This window comes from Brassica napus, unplaced genomic scaffold, assembly GCF_020379485.1.
Source record: "Brassica napus cultivar Da-Ae unplaced genomic scaffold, Da-Ae ScsIHWf_1851;HRSCAF=2487, whole genome shotgun sequence".
NCBI classification, from domain to species: Eukaryota; Viridiplantae; Streptophyta; class Magnoliopsida; order Brassicales; family Brassicaceae; genus Brassica; species Brassica napus.
Window position 1 is genome coordinate 50001 of NW_026015268.1, and position 5000 is coordinate 55000.

Sequence of the window (5000 nt, forward strand, 5' to 3'; positions counted from 1 at the left end):
TATATGCGACTCGATCTACCCTAAATTCCAAGTGGAATTCAAACAAACCAACTCAACTACCCAAGTGGAATTCAACAAACCAACTCACAGTGTTCTAGGCGAGAAGCAGCTGGTTGATCGGAGAGGACATGGCCAAAACCCAAGGGACGCCTTGACTGGACTGGAATGGACTGATCTTGTCTTGGACACAACCTTGGCTTCACCATGAAGAAGTTGACAGGCCTCGACAGGCTGATCTGGACTCGGACAGAACCTCCTCTAGCTTCTGGACAGTTCTTCGGACTTCCCGGCGGAGTATCGAGCAGAACTTCGACTGATCTGAACCCGTGGTTCTGAACTAACTCTGGACAGCACCTCCACTTGACCATCATAGAATATGACTGGCTTGGACGGATTGAATTGGACAGAGCTTCCGCGTCACAATCGTAGAGAATCGCCGATTGGACGGAACTGGCCTTCTCGGTGAGAATCGACTATACTCTAAATCGACCACTTTCTTCTCTCTCTCTCTCTCTCTAGCCACGTTGACTTGATTCCCATCTGATCTGATCTTCACTTGATTGACCTTCAGTTGGACAGAACCTTCCCAAGGCGCTGACTCGAAATCAATAGAGAACTGATCTCGAAAACTCTCTAAAACTCTCGAAATAGCTCGGAATCACTTGCTTTCTTTTTCTACTTTTCTCTCATGTTTTAAATGGTTTGGACAGGTCTGGATGTGAAGAAATGAGCTGGGGTCGTGGGGTATTTATAGGAGACACCAGCCAATCAGCTTCAGGTTGGTGGCAGCCCGTGTGTCGCTCCGCATGGCTCCGGACGCATGCACGGCGACACCTCGTGCTCCACATGGCTGGCTGCATGTCCAGGACACATGCAGGACGCCACCACTCCTCCCAGATGTCAGGCTGCATGACTGGAGCTCATGCAAGGCGCCACACATCCTCACACATGTCGATCAGCATGCTTCGGTTGCATGCGTCGCGACATCTCGTGCTTGGCCGATCCACCTCGTGCTCCACATGGCTGGCTGCATGTCCAGGACACATGCAGGACGCCACAACTCCTCCCAGATGTCAGGCTGCATGACTGGAACTCATGCAAGGCGCCACAGCATCACACACATGGCTGGCCGCATGCTTCGGTTCATGCGCGGAGACACCTCGTGCTTGGTCGATCCACCTCGTGCTTCTACATGTCAAGCTGCATGTGCAGCTTCCATGCACGTCTACACCTCCTCCTTGTGTTGACACTCAGCTGCTGATGTGATAGACAGAACGTCCTGGTCAAATGCATAGAGACACCTCGAGCTTCTTGGTCCATTCGCCTGATTTCGACCATTCCGGTGAATTTTCGTCCCGCGATCAATCCCAAATATTTTTCTACACCCTTTCTGATGCTCAGAACAATTTTAATAAACTCCACTTGATCTCTGAAGTTGAGGGAAAATATTTCCCGAGCCTCCGGCTTCCTCGAAGAATTCCATAATACCGAAATTAGGGTTTTCGCCCAACTTCGGGTTTTCCGTCGTGCTTCAATCCCGTCGTGCTTGCTTCCCGTCGTGCTTGCTTCCCGTCGTGCTTAATTCCCGTCATGTTTCCAATGTCTTCGAAATAATATTCTGCTGATACGAAGTTTCGCGGAAAACTTCGTGCTGAAGAAACGTCATTCTTCACAAACGTCGAGCTTCTAAACCGTCGTGCTTCCAAAAATATTATGTTTCCAAAACGTCCGTCTCATCAATCTAAGACATCTTCTAACTATGGTCGAGCTACTTATTCGACTCATAGTTAACTCACGATCACTTCTTCGCCCACCTCGTACTTCAAAACTTCTCGATCGATCCATATCGCCCGCGACTCGACCACCACAAAGATACTCGACCATTTCTTCTTTTTTTTTTTTAACGGGTTTCTACATTCTCCCCCCCCTTAATAGAATTCGTCCTCGAATTCTTAGTTGCGCAATTGCTTGTCTTCACAACATTCTCCACTCATCTCCATAACCTCTTTACGCTGTCCACCACGGTTCCTTGAGTGTCCTCTTCAAGGCCTCCACAATTGTCTTCATATCTCATCACTGGAATGATCACTTAGTCATCCTCTTTCTTTTACTCTGCCATAACACCCTCATTGCCCATGAAACTATCTTGTCCAGATTCCTCAAATCCTTTCTCGATCTTTGTCTTCCCAATTACTGATGAAGTCCTTCCCCAATGAAGTCTTGTTTCCTCCCATCTGTCCAGTCCATACCACAGCCCAGTCTCTCTGAACCTGTCTCTCCTCTCTTTGCTTCGGGTTTGGGTTTGGCCTCGAACTCCCTCCACTTTAAGGTTTCATCCCTTAAAGTTCCGATCAACAAACATACTTACTCGCTGCAACTCAAAAGAACACTTAACATGCAAGTTAGTAGACAATTAATCAAATAATCTACTAACCTAGCAAATACTAACAATGCAACCTAACCGCAATTCTAACCAGCAACCTAACAGTTCTACCCAAGCAACCTAACAGTTCTAGATTCCACTATCTCAATCCTAATTTCCTAAAACCACAAATCCTATCGCTGGACGTGACCGGTTTCCCTAATGCCTTTTGTGACTCATTTTGACTCGATAAATATTTAAAACCGATTAAATCATGAGTTCCGGAAGCATGGACGAAACCATGCTCTGATACCACCTCTGTAACACCCCCGAACCGTCCTAAGCATAGGTCGACCCACCGGCCAACAATCAAACAAGAACATGACCGACGGACGACCCACACCAAGGGTTGGAGATGAAAGGCCAACCGGCCAGCCAACAATCAAACAAGAACATGACTGACCGTCCAACCCAACACCATGGTCCGGAAGCGCTACGTGACGGGCTAGGGACAATCCGGTCAGAGTCACAAACTTTACTCCACGACCTAGACCAGTTCATCCACTAACTCGTCCCGCTGCGTCAAGGCATAAGGCTTTGCAACCCGTACCTAGAGTTAGCGTTTTCCGTTAGATCAAGGCCTAAGGCTTTTCAACCCGTACCTCGACCTAACGTTGTGTTAGACCGGACTAGTCAAATATCAGAGTACTCATGAAGCGCATATAAAACAATTACTTTATTGATTCGAGAAATATCCATACATTAATGCCAAATCGAGTCAACTAAACACAAATCCACAATACCGTTTACAAAAGGCATGAAAATCTACACCGGCGGTCCTAACGTCCAGCACCAAGCTATCCGATCATCCTTACCTAAAGCGACCTGCAAAAAGGACAACGGAGTTGGATGAGTAACCTAATGTTACTCAGTGAGCTGGCGGCCTCTACCCGCAACCTAGACTCTACCCAGACAACCCAAAATAACAATCAATCTAGCCCTAGCATGCAATAAAAGCTAAGGCTAAGCAAACCGTTACTAAGTTAGACTTGGCCTCCTGCCATGATCTAGCTTCAAGTAACGGGAACCTGCATTAAAACAAGTCAACAAGCAATCCCTAGTTAACCATATATACGCCTGAGTTCAATACTCATGTAGTGTTAGACACTTAGACTATACAAGTATCATTAATCGATCGACCAACAATCAAACAAGAACATGATCGGCCAACCAATGATACCGCATAGCTTTAATATCCACCACCCTTCACAAGCAATCACTCAAACACATACAGGCCAACGTCAGGCCTACACTAACGAAATACACATCAAGCCTAATCCGGTACCTAAACAAGACTTAGACTTAACGTCAGAACCTGCAAGCAAATCAATCAACCACAAACACAATCACAATAATAAGACTATGAGTAACTACGACTCCATCTAACTTGTAACACCGTATATCGGTGCTACACTAACTCGAGGGTTCCATAACCCTCTACGACACTCTAACACAACACTCTAACCTGGGCCCTGGTGACTTCGTGTTCCTCCTCTCTATCGGCAATATCCTATCTCCCTACCACAAAGGCCAGAAGAAGGAACTTTCAACCGACCGCGGCCCACAGTCCTTCGGGTCACTGTCCCATTACACCGTCGTGTAATACTCAGCCATAGTACATGACACCGTTCGTCTGAGTCTTCCCGATCCAGCGAATAAGGGGTTTCCTTGAACCCGCTGGGTACGAGGCCGAGGAAACACTAATCACCCCTACACAAGCCTAGTATGGGCGGGTTACGCACATACTGTCGGCACACTCACACAACACAAACTCAATCTAGAACCTAACCTAAAGATAAAGTTCCAGATCCTAACTAGACACTCGACTCTACAACACAAACCATAGTACCAGTAGTCCGGCCTATATGGCCTAAGACCCTTAGTACTAATACTAAACAATAATATCAATACTAAACAAACAATCAAACCGTTACCCAGATAGTCCAGCCTCCCGCTGAGAAACTATCTTTAAAGATAACGGGAACCTGCACTCAACAATATCAACACGCAATAATAGAAAACATGATGCATCCTAGCCCTAGTCCTAGTCAGGTTATTAACTCAGTCTTAATTCCATTCATCTCAGCTTAGCCCTTGCTAAACTGAGTCCGGTTCCATAAATAAAATAACCCTAAGGACTCTACCATTCAATAACGTGATCATTCTAATCTATATGCGACTCGATCTACCCTAAATTCCAAGTGGAATTCAAACAAACCAACTCACAACTCAAATTCCAAGTGTTCTAGGCGAGAAGCAGCTGGTTGATCGGAGAGGACATGGCCAAAACCCAAGGGACGCCTTGACTGGACTGGAATGGACTGATCTTGTCTTGGACACAACCTTGGCTTCACCATGAAGAAGTTGACAGGCCTCGACAGGCTGATCTGGACTCGGACAGAACCTCCTCTAGCTTCTGGACAGTTCTTCGGACTTCCCGGCGGAGTATCGAGCAGAACTTCGACTGATCTGAACCCATAGTTCTGAAATAACTCTGGACAGCACCTCCACTTGACCATCATAGAATATGACTGGCTTGGACGGATTGAATTGGACAGAGCTTCCGCGTCACAATCGT